The sequence below is a fragment of the Giraffa tippelskirchi genome, chromosome 5, assembly GCF_054371585.1.
Source record: "Giraffa tippelskirchi isolate mGirTip1 chromosome 5, T2T-mGirTip1v1.2.pri, whole genome shotgun sequence".
In the NCBI taxonomy this organism is placed as follows: Eukaryota; Metazoa; Chordata; class Mammalia; order Artiodactyla; family Giraffidae; genus Giraffa; species Giraffa tippelskirchi.
Window position 1 is genome coordinate 107,146,367 of NC_137279.1, and position 12,652 is coordinate 107,159,018.

General features: G+C 49.4%; 1 protein-coding gene across 3 annotated transcripts in view; it reads right to left on the bottom strand.

The window, feature by feature from the left end:
• Window positions 1-11,088, bottom strand: part of VANGL1 (VANGL planar cell polarity protein 1) — a 54,498-nt gene extending 43,410 nt beyond the window's left edge. For 2 of the 3 annotated variants that reach the window (XM_081493322.1, XM_081493321.1), the window contains exon 1: window positions 10,959-11,088. The gene's annotated coding sequence lies outside the window, so the exon portion shown is untranslated. Of the gene's footprint in view, window positions 1-8,142; window positions 8,225-8,341; window positions 8,532-10,958 lie in introns of all 3 variants that reach the window. The other variant, XM_081493323.1, reaches the window with a different exon arrangement.
• Window positions 11,089-12,652: the final 1,564 nt, after the last annotated feature.

Below are 12,652 nucleotides of genomic sequence, written 5' to 3' on the forward strand. Positions count from 1 at the left end.
AATGCTCCGCTCAGGTGTCTGGGAGGGGGCCAGGTTGGGAGGGGCAAGCCACACCCCACCGCAGCAGCAGAAGCGGGAGAGACCTGGCGCTGGGCCATCTCCAGGACACAGCCCAGTCTGCCCCGCTTCCAGGCCTGAGACACCATATCCAGCCCCCATTATCAGTGCGGTGGTTACAAAACACCACCCAGAGAAGCAGCCTGGAAGCCATTTGCTCACAGTTTCCGAAAGCCAATGGAAAAAAAAAAAGTTCTCAATTCTTTAATCCAGGAATGCAAACTTCTAGAATCTCTCTTTTGAAAAGAAAAACTATTATTAGCACATTGCCTATAATAGTGAAAAGCTAGAAACCCTCTCAATGCTTCCCCAAAGGAGGACTTGGTAAGGGAAACATGATTCATTCACCCAAAGAAATATCATTGTTGTTGCTATTTAGTCGCTAAGTCACATCCGACTCTTCTGCAACTCCATGGACCATAGTCCCCCACCCCCCCGCCCCGGGCTCCTCTGTCCATGGGATTTCCCAGGCAAGACTACTGGAGTGGGTTGCCATTTCCTTCTCCAGGGAATCTTCCCAACCCAGGAAACAAACCCGCATCTCCTGCACTGGGAGGCGGATTCTTTACCACTGAGACCCCAGGGAAGCCCAAAGAAATATCATAGAGCTATTTAAAGTGATAATTACAAAGAATGGCAGTTTACGATCTAGTGATAAATTTTCAAAGCAGGCTACAGGACTTCCCTAGTGGTACAGTGGCTAGGACTCCACGTTCCCAACACAGGAGGCCCAGGTTTACTCCCTGGTTGAGGAACTAAGATCCCACATGCCGCAATTAAAGATCCCACGTGCCACAAATGAGACTCAATGCAGCCAAATAAATACATTTAAAAAAAAATGCAGGCTACATATAGCATTGTAGACAGACACTGAAATCTACACTTCAGTTACAATCACTGAGGATGAGATGGTTAGACAGCATCACTGACTCAATGAACATGAACCTGAGCAAACTCCAGGAGAGAGTGAAGGACAGAGAAGCCTGGTATGCTGCAGTCCATGGGGTCACAAAGAGTTGGACACGACTGAGCGACTGGATGACAACAAGACTGTGTAAGGACGAGGATGAGGGAACATCAGACAATGAAAGCAGGTGATTTGTTTGTTGCAGGCTCCTGGGTCTTTTGCCACACTTTCATTAGACACTGCTATGCAATAAAAATAAATTGGAAACATTTCCAAGTACATTCCTGAGCCCCACATGTTAAAAACCTTTACTTCAAGAGAAAAAGGAGCTCTACACCCCTCATCCCAGGGCTGGTCTCCACCCCGCAGGGCTCCTCTTTCCAGTGACCCTCATGAGTTGACACTGCAAACAGAGCCAGTGAGATAAGTGTGAGGAAAAAACAAAGAGGCTGCAAATACCATCACTACCCTCAGCTGGGGGGCCTCCCTGGTGGCTCAGCTGGTAAAGAATCCACCTGCAATGCAGGAGACCTGGGTTTGACCCCTGGGTTGGGAAGATCCCCAGGAGGAGGGCATGGCAACCCACTCCAGTATTCTTGCCTGGAGATTCCCCATGGACAGAGGAGCCTGGTGGGCTACAGTCCATGGGGTCACAAAGACTCGGGCATGACTGAGCAACTAAACACAGCACAGCACCCTCAGCTGGGAAGAGGCCAAAGCTCCTCAGGAATGACCTGCCAGTCTGGACGGAACCACCTGAGAACCACCACTGGCCAACAAATCCCAAGCCTCAGGACCACCTACATTGTGTTTGCCCTCATCATTCATTCCCTCGGGTCTGTCACAGGGCTAGTCTCCCTCAGCCTGACATCCTGACATCATTTCATGTCTGCTTTCCTATGTGAGTCCAAGGGGATCAGTGAGAGACCTGGGGTCTAGCCAGAGCTCCTCAATGTCAAATAAAGCCTGCGACAAATCACTTGCCTTCTTGAGCCTTGGTTTCCTCATCTGTCAAATGGGGATAAATCCAACAGGCACAGACTTCACAGGGTTGAACTGGAGATATAAGCTGATACAGTATTGGGAGCTGGGTTCCAATCCCAGGTTTTACTCACCTATGAGATACATGACCTCCATTGAACTGTTAAACCTCTCTTAACCCACACTGGGCTTCCCAGGTGGTGCTAGTGGTAAAGAACCCACCTGCCAACGCAGGAGACATAAGAGATATGGGTTTGATCCCTGGGTTGGGAAGATCCCCTGGAGAACGGCATGGCAATCCACTCCAGTATTCTTGCCTGGAGAATCCCATGAACAGAGGATCCTGGCGGGCTAGAGTCCGTGGGGTCACAAAGAGTCAGACATGACTGAAGCGACTTAGCATGCACAGAGAAACCCGCATCTATAAAATGTGAAAAGGGCTCATGCGAGAAACAAACAAGCTACAACAGTGACTGCACCCAGAACCACTCTGATGTGCCAGATAAAGGGTAGTTGCGGTTCTCAGGACGCCTATGACCAGTCCTCAACCCAGCGGCTCTCCACATCTCTCTCTCGGTAAGAGAAAGGCTGGGAAGGGAGCAGGCCAGAGTGAGTACCTGTGCTCACCTTCAGCCAGACAGTGCTGGGTCCACATCCCAGGTAAGCCCAGGGCTTACTAACTTGCTGACCCCCTCGGAATCTCAGGTTCCTCATCCATAAAGTGGAAATAAAGTGGCCTATTTTGTGAGGTGACTGTAAAGAATCAGTGTGAGGAAAAAAACCCACCGTGGGCATTTTTAAAATACTTTTGCTCTCGGACCTACCCCTACTTTTGCAGAAGACTTCAAGAATCAGCTCACCTTTTTTTTCTCCCTACTCTGCCTCTCAGCAGGTTCAGTAACAATTTCGATGAGCTTTCATCACCTCAGACTCTCACTTCCTTTCTGCTTATTCTGCTTCATACCTGCCAGACATTAGCCCTTTTTAAAAGGTGAGCCAAAATCTCTAGACCTGCCCTTGAACAAGCCTCTTTCCCTGAAGGCCTTTCACCCAGCTCTCTGCTAACCCGCAGGTTCTCATACCAGGCTGCTTGGCTCAGAAACCCGACTGCCATCTCCTACATCCAGAACTGATCATCCACGATGTCTATGGTTTTTTTGCCCTTCAACCCATAACTCTCGATTCTCCTTTCCATGCCAGCTTCTAGCTATTTCCGGCTAAATGCTGCCAAGGTGTCTCAGAGGCAGGCACCCCAGGCTCCAAAGACCTGGGCTGATCCTATTCACATTTCCTGGCCATGACACAGTGTGACAGATGCTTTCCTCTGTGAATTTACCTCCCCTTGGCAAAAAAAAAAGAGACTTAATGCAGTCTCTTCCTAGGGTTGTTGTAAGCATCGATTTACAATTCATTTTGGAAACTCCCAAAATAAAGTCTCTGGCACATGCTAACCCAAGTTTTACTCCCCCTGCCCTTCTGAAAAAGGACGTCATCCTTCATCCTCATTAAAACCTCCAGCCGTCCAGTAAAGCAACTCTGGGCATGTCCCTCAGAGGAAATCATGGGCTCCCAAGTGCTCTTAGGGGGAGGGCTTCACCTCCAGTCTACCAGCTGCCCTTGTCTGGTTGCTCCTCAGACAATTCCTGCCTATACTTATCAAACAGGTGATCTGTAGATCCTGCCATCCCCTCCCTCTTGTCACCCCAATTCTCCATCCTCGACACTCCACTGATACAGCTCTAAGTTGGCCACAGATGGTTGCTGTTGTTCAGTCACTAAGTTGTGTCCAACTCTTTGTGACCCCATGGACTGCAGTGTGCCAGGCTCCTCTGCCCTCCACTATCTCCCTGAGTTTGCTCAAACTCAAGTCCATTGAGTCGGTGATGCTATCCGTGATGCCACAGTTTGCCATGAGCCCAGATCCATAGGTCCCCTCCTTGTCCTCCTTCCCCCAGACCTTCTTATGCCATGTATCCATTCATCCACCTCCATGTTTAGTGGGACTATAGGAGACCTACTAGGTGATGCTAGGGCACAGCAATGACAGCGGTCCACAGCACACAGCTGCCCTCACGGAGCTCTCTGCTGCCTGTCCTCCTCCAATGTGATGGGGTTTATGCTACTACTTCTCCCATGCTCCTTCCCCTCTCCCCCACCATCCCTTAAGTCTCAAAACTTGCCCATTATGGGACTTCCCTGCTGATCCACTGGTTAAAACTCTGAGCTTCCAATGCAGGGGGCTCAGGTTCGATACCTGATGAAGGAACAAAGATCCCATATGCTACAGGGCACAGCCAAAAAAAAAAAATCTCTCCCATTATTCTCCTCCATCTATGGATTTACTCTAGGATAAGCTCCTGGGATACACTGAACATAAGAGGTACCCAACAGATACTTACTGAAAGGATAAATCCCCAGTGCACATTTCCTACTTGTGTTTTCCAGGTGGTGCAGTAATAAAGAATCCGCCTGCCAATGCAGGAGACCCAGGAGACTTAGGTTCGATCCCTGGGCCGGGAAGAATCCCTGGAGAAGGAAATGGAAACCCACTCTAGTATTCTTGCCTGGACAGAGAAGTCGGGTGGGGTACAGCTTATGGGGTCACAAAGAGTTGGACAAGACTCAGCAACTGAGCACACAGACACTCGCATTTCCACCTCAGACCCCTCTTGCTCCACTTGAGATGATCATCATCCCCAAGATGCTCTCCAGTGTTCCAGCCTATTCTTTTCAATTTCCTTCACCGGAGTTATACAGTCACCCTACTGACCCTATAGAGCCAATCCGGCACCATTTTCATAACTTCCTCTCCCTCTCATCCCACATATTTCACTGACATTAAGTGCCCTCTGTCCCCCGTGATCCACCCTTTACTCTTCTGGTTCTCAACCACCTGCTTCTTCCAGGCTCTGGGGACACAGGGTTAAACTGTTACAAAGCCTGCAGGTTTCCTCACAGAATCCAGGCTCTACAGAGCTCAGGCCCCTTCTACGTCACAGTTTCTATCAGAGCTATCAATTTTTTTTAAGATCTCAGTGAGGATTAAGAAGCAGCAGCCAAAGGCAAACTGACAAAAGCCAGAGTGAACTCATTTCAAAAGCCAACACAAGAGCCTTGGTATGGTTAACAGAAAAATATATCCTGAAGCTTATCTTTGCAGCAATGCATTTAGAAGATAGTTCCCTTGTATGCACAAGAAATTAGCAGACCTCAGATAAGGTCTGAGGGGGATGCCTTATCGTGAAGATAAAGTAATGAAAAGGGCTCGGTTCCCGGGGTAATAAACCAATAGGCTGTGCACTAGCCTGAATGGGATAGGGTCATAAAAAGGTGTAAATGGGGATCCTGGAATGTAGAACTGTCCCTCCATCATGCTGACCCCTGACAAGACCCAGCCTCTGGCTGGCCCTGACTGGGCAGTTGCCAGAGCAATCTCTCAGGTCACAATGTGGCTGTTGTTTCCCTGCTTGAAACCCTTCCATGGTGTTCTGCCTCGCTTCGAATAAAACACAAAATCTTCCACTTGGTCGGCCAGGCCCTGCCCATATCTTCAGCTTGGCCTTCCTTCTCTTTCTAAGGTCCTCTAAGGCAGCAGTCCCCAACCTTTTTGGCATCAGGGACTGGTTTCATGGAAGACAAGTTTTCCACGGAACCGGGGGGAGGGTTGCTTGTGGGATGGGTCAAGCACATGACGTCTATGGGGCACATTATTTCATTATTATTTCACATTATACTCTATTATTACTACATCAGCTCCAACTCAGGTCATCAGGCATTAGATCCCAGAGGTCGGGGACCCCTGCTCTACGGCACCATGCCTTTCTGCAGCCTCAGTGTATATGCTCTACTGACTCTTCACCCACCTCATTCCACCCAGTTCCTACCCATCCCTCTCAACTAAAATACGGCTTCTTTAAAGAAGCCTTTCCTGATCCTCCAGTCTCAGCTCCCCGTACTTCTCCTTGACATCCTGGTTTTCAGTTACACGGGGACTGGCTCCTGGAGACACAGGAAGCTCCACAAGGGCGGGGCCTCTTTCATGACCGTCTCTTCAACCCCTGGAGCACACCAGGCTCTCAGTAATGCACGCTGAGTGAAGGAAGGGTTCTGGTGGCAGATATCAAGATGTGGAGGCCACAGACTCATGCAGAAGAAACCTCAGAGGTCATCTATTTTAAATCCTCAGTTTTACAACAGAGGGAAAAGATGCAGAGATTAGATTCCACAGTGACAGCTGAACTACCGAGAGTGGAGGTGCCCTGCTGCTCACACAAGTCTCTCTCACCGGCAAAGGTTATATTCCAGACACACTGAGTAAGAATCAGCATTAGTTCTCTGCCTCCCCCTCCTGTCACTTATCCCTTCCGGGAACTGGAGGTGAATGACAAGATAGGGCTCAGTGCTCATCAAGTCACATCCCAGGGGGGCAGGAGGGCAGCATCTTAAATCTGGAATTCCTCGGCAACAACAGCAGAGAATCTTCTTCACCACCCTTTGTTAAAACCAAAATGGGGATCAGTGGCTTCGAAGAGAGTGTGTGTGTTCAGCCATTCAGTCATGTCTGACTCTTTGCAACCACATGGACTGTAGCCTGCCAGGCTCCTCTCTCCATGGCAAGAATACTGGAGTAGGTTTGCCATCTCCTACTCTGTGGGATCTTCCCGACCCAGGCATAGAACCTGAGTCTCTCACATCTCCTGCATGGCAGACTCAGGAGAATCTGAGTCTGAGTCCATCTCCTGCATGGGATTCTTTATCTGCCCCTAAAGCCATGTTCACTTACATAAAATATACCTGACTCCTACTTAAAAGGAAAACACAGTGTTCAGAAAAATCCTAAGAGGGAAATAATATGCTATGGATGACAGTGGTAAACATAAGCTAATCTTCTCAGAAAAGGAAATTATAAAAACATCAACAGCTCTGCCTAGAGCTATTAAGTAATTAAGTGAACTTGGGACTGGACGGTTACCTTGCAAGGGGTACAAAGACACACGCTGAATTTAAAGAGCCATTCCACTCCTTCTGCAGTGGATGTATTTCCAAGGGAAAGAGGTTTCTGCTGCATCTGTGTTTACATATACTGTGTGCATTACTTTGAATATTTTGTTTTTATCATATACAGAATTCTAAAGGATTTATGGCATTTATAATTTTTAGTGTTTTCAAGCTAACATTTTTCTCAAGGTACCCATTTTTATTTTTTATTTTTTCTCAAGGTACCCATTTTTAATTACTCAAGAGGAAAAGGGTAACTTAGCTATTTTGTTTAGAGTCAGCTTTTACAGAGGATAAGCCATGAGCACAGGTTCTGCAGTTAGATCGTTACTGCTCATATCCTGGCTCTGTTCCTTATCAGCTACGTGACCTCAGATTAAGTTACTTAACCTTTCTGTGCCTATTTCCCTAATTATAGCAACAGAATTATACTTTGCTTACCTTATAGGCTCAACATGGGTTAAATGAGATCATTTGTAATCTTTCAGACTAGTGCCTGGCACAGGATAGGTATTATTACTTAGTAAATCTAAATTCCTTCCATTGGAAAGAAAACTTTTATAAGGCACATGATTTATGTATCATTTTCATTAAACTTATGTACATGTTTTTGGTCAATTTGAGCCTACCGTTAGTGCTTAGTCGTGTCCAGCTCTTTGCGACCTCATGGACAGTAGCCCACCAGGCTCCTTTGTCCATGGGAACTCTCCAGGCAAGAATACTGGAGTGGGTTGCCATTCCCTTCTCCATGGACTTTTCCCAACCCAGGGATCGAACTCAGGTCTCCTGTATTGCAGACAGATTCTTTACCATCTGAGCCATCTACCTTTAATGGATACCATTAGCTATAGTTAACTAATTTATTGATTTCCATTCTGTTCCTTGCAGGTCTTCTTTTACTGTTCCCAGGTTGGAAGTGAATATCAGAGAAAAATGTGTGTTTTATCGGATTTATCTGGAGGACCTCAGGGTTGTAAGGGAGGGTAGGAAGAAGTATTTTACTGAACTTGTGGTCTATAAACCATAACACATCATCCAGGTCACCGATGTGGGAATCAGAGGGACTGGTGTATTTGCAACAAACTCAGTGATTCTTCATTACAACAGGGTTCTTACAAAAGAGTGATTCTGGGCCACTATTCACAAGGAAAGAAAATGTCAACCTCACTTTACCTGTCTTGCCAATGATTTCAACTCACCTTCTTCAAATAATTGCTCTCGGCTCCAGTCATCAATTACCTCTGAAACACTCCCAGCAGCTGGGTATAAATTTCTGCAGAGCTGCGAATGGTTAATATGTCCAGAATTCTTATGATGTATATTTGTTTTCAAGTGACCCCCTTGTCCCCTGCCAGATTTTTAAGCTTCATAAAAATACACTTCATAAGTATTTACTACCTCCTCTGTAAATCCAGTGGTGCCAGGTCCAATGACTGCTGTCCAATAAGTGGGATTCAGAAGGTCACGGATGGAAACACACTGCGGCAGAACACACATGTACCTTTTCATCAGGCTTCAGGTGAGACCAAAGCCACGACCAGAAACATGGGCCAGCCCCATGTCCACCTAATCCTGTCATGTCCACCTTCTGGAAAATGGTATAGAACGAGGCTCTAATCATATACCCATACCCAGCTAGACCCCTAACCACAGCTAGTTCACTTTATACAGAGAAGAGGGCCATAAATAATCTAATGGCTCAAAGTTAGTCGAGTGCCTCTGATGTGTCAGGAACTACTTTCAGTCATTTGCATGTTATATTTCACTTAATCCTCAGAACAAGACTTATATGGGAGAAAAAAATATTAATTTTCTGTTACAGTTAAGAAAACCAAGGTCACACACATGGTAAATGCTGGAGCCGGGCTTTGAACTTTTGAGAGTCTAACTCCAGAACTGCTCTCTTAACTATAGAAACTATACAGCAATGTAGCAATTATCAGAATTGCTTATTTTCAGAGAGGAGGGTAGGCAACAATCATAAACTGTCCAAAACCACACATAACCTACAAAGATTTCTGCAATTTCAACTCCTATTCATAGGTTCAGTGTCTCAAGCACTGTGGAAGGTACAGGAGAAAAGAAATGAATCTGAAATAGTTCTAACTGCCACAGAGCTCACAGCCCAAAGGTGGAAACTGCCTTTTCAAATACAATCTGATAGGCGCCTGTGCAAACCAAATCCTCCTGAGGTCTGGAGTTACAACCAGGGGGTGTGAGTGTGTATTGGGGGATGGAGAGTACCTTCCTCATTCAACACTTGTTCAATCTTCAATGGGACCAGGGTGACAAGGCATTGTGGCCTGGTCAGGACACTTTCCTTTTGGTCTCATCCTTTCGCTCAAATACACAAGGCAATAAAACATGTACTGCCTGGCAAGCCGTCCTTACAAATATGCCATTCTCAAAATTCTCCCATTTTACTTACAAATTAAGTTGCAGCCAAGTCACACTGCCAACACTGTAACCGTGAAAATTTCACACTAGCTGTTTCACTAATTATATTGAGAGACACCAAAGTCTGGGAATGCTAAAAGCTCATGGGGTAGGTGAAGAGTGTTATTTCTTTGAACTGGAGAATAAACAGTTTCCTCCCACAAATCAAAGCCCCAACTATATCACATTGATTTAATTCAACTCTAAAAACTCTAATTAGTGGTTTCATAAAATGACTAATTACATCTCCCTGGATTCAGACAGTTTCTGCCATCTCACTTAAAGAGCCTAGGAGCTGTGTAATCAAACAACCCACCCACTAGAAGGAGAATGCTAATTAGCATTGTTGATTGGTGACACAAGTTATAATATTTTTCCAGCAACCTTGTAAAATTTATAAACACATCAGTGAAAACGCCGGATTCTTTACAGCTTGCTAGCTTTTGGAATAAGCGTCTAAACATACATGCATTTCCAACCACAGCCCCCTCAAAGGGGTTTAACAAAATGCACGTGTCAGCCACACAATCATCATCATAAAGCGCTCTAACGTCTCTTCACGAGCAGCTAAACGAGCTCACAACACCTTCTCGGGTGGGCCTTTTCCCTGGTTTGAAGCTGTGAAAACTGAGCCACGGATTTCTCGGCTCCAAGTCTAACTAGCTCATCTCCCGGCCGCCAGGCCGCGGCTCCGCCCCACTCCTGCCTCCGCCACCGACGCGTTTAAATTTTTATAAAGCTTCACACTTCTCTGGACGCGTTTGCTTGGGGCAGTTCAAAGCCTGTAGGAGGAAATGAGGTCCTGCCCGTGGCGAAGGCTGCCCCGGTGCGGTGAGATCGCCTCCAACCGGGACGCCTCGGGCAGAGACTTGCCGGACACCTCCTGCTCCACCCCGGCGTTTTTGAAAGTAAACTCCTACCTGCCTGTTGCGCTCTCTGAAGCGCAACCGGACTCGCGCCCCCCGCCCCCCCGCGGCCTCCTGGGCCGGTTCCATTCTGTAAGCGAGGTGGAAACACAGGCCAGCTCTGTGCTGATTTCTGGCCCTGGGTCGGGCGGGCCCCCGGGAGCGGGAGGTTCCCGGGTCGAGCTCCGCAGCGGGGTGGGAACCTCGGAGCGCGCCTGGCTCCCGTGGAGCGCAGGGCACCCCGGCCTCTGCCTCGCACGGCGGGTCTCTCCTCCCGGGTGCCTCTACGAATGCTCGGCCACTCCCTGCTGGCCGGGAAGCGCACCCCAAAGTACAGCCTGGGGAGAAGGGAGCGTCCGAGGCGTGGGGAGGGAATGCCCGGACCGAGGAAGTGGGGTGCGCGGGGAGGGGAGCGGGAGGGGCGCACCACGCGCGGATGGGAGAGGACTGGGGTCCCGGGAAGCACGGCTCGAGCTGCGGTCCGTGGGAGGGGAGGGGGCTCCCGGCCAGAGGCAGGGGGAGGGCAGTGAACCGGGGTCGGAGTCCCGGGTGGGGCTACGGGAGGAGGACGCAGGGGCTAGCGGGGTCCCAGGTTCGGGTGGGGGCGTCTTCCCGCAGAAGGTCTGCACCCCGCTCCTGCCGCTCAGCCGCAGCCGGTCTCCGGCGGGACTCACCTCCGCGCCGGTCGTGCGGGCGCCGCGGCCCGCAGTCTCGGCTCGCAGCGGCCCCGGCTCTGCGGCCTGCGCTGGGCTCCTGTAGAGGCAGAGCCCCGCCGCCGCCGCCGCCGCTGCACTGCTGCTTTCCGCTTCCTGTCCCGGCGCCGCCCCGCAGCCCGAGCCCAGCCCTGCGAGCCCGGCGCGGCCGCGAGCCAAGAGCAGCGAGCGCGGCCGGCCGCGCCGCGGGCCCAGCCCACCTGCAGCGGAGGGCGGGGCCGGGCCGGCGTCTCCCCAACCCCCAGGAGCCCGGCGCCCCGAACACATACACACACACACACACACCCTCGCGCAAGCACACTCGTTCCCACACAGACCCCAGGGACTGACCACACACACACACACACACACACACACACACACACACACACACACACACACACACACATTCGCACATCACAGACACATGGTCAGAGATTGACCCCTATCCACTTGCTCAAGGGTTTGCCTGATGGGTCAGAGGGTAAAGAATCCGCCTGCAATTCGGGGAACCTGGGTTCGATCCCTGGATTGGGAGGATCCCCTGGAGGAGGGCATCCCCTGGAGGAGGGCATGACAGCCCACTCCAGTATTCTTGCCTGGAGAATCCCATGGCCAGAGGAGCCTGGCAGGCTACAGTCCATGGAGTCGCAGAGAGACTGAACAACTAAGCAGAGCACTTGCTCAAGCTCACACCCCCATGCACACGCAGACTCACAATCATACACAAAAATCCAAGCCCATCTGTGCATACTGGAGCCCCAACATACATGTATTTGCATAGCAGCCCAGGGACTAAACTGCCCCCTCCATACACATATACACACTTAAATACACATATTCCAAGAATTAGCCCACAAATATCCATATATGCGTACATCTCAAACAACATACACGCTCACACTTAAACTCACACACAGCCCAGGAAATAACCCCACATGTAACCATACACACCCAGACCCCCCTATGGGCCCCCAAAGCTAACTCTACCCCTCCTCCTCCATTTAACAGAGAGTGGTGACTGCCCCCCAACCCCAGTCTTCTAGAAACTACTAGAAGAGCACACCTCTGAAGGCAGGCAGCCCCAGGTTCCAATCCTGATTCAACCAGATCTGTCTCTCTCTAAGTCTTTGTTTCCCTGTCTGAAAAGCAGAGAAGATGATAAAGCCAGCCTTGCAGAATAGTGGTGAGGATTATGAAAAGTGGCTTGTCCCTGGAGGCACTGAACAGTTGCCAACTATTCAAAGGAACATTTACACTCTTCTTACTTAGTTTTCTGGTGTGGGTGGATAGGGTCAGGGATCCATGTTGGAGAGTCCAGAATCCGGCGGGGACCCACAGCAGTTCACGTGGCAGTGCTCGCCAATAGAGGTGGTGTATAATGAAGCCGTGTGGGCAGTTGGGTGGGGAAACACACCCATGCTGAACTAGCCTTAGTTATGGAACTTTAGCCTCTAAAGTCCTCACACTCCCCTCACCATCTCTTCTCCATCCTCCCCAATCCCCTTTCTCTCTCCTGTATGTATTTCTTGAGGACATAATATGTTCCATGTAGGTGATCTTCACGCAGCCCCACCAGCCCTAATGTTCACTCTAAGGGGTGTAAGGTATCAATTCCCATCCCCACCCCCAACCTCCTACCTGTCTCCTGAGGGCAGCCAGCTTCCTAGGGGTAA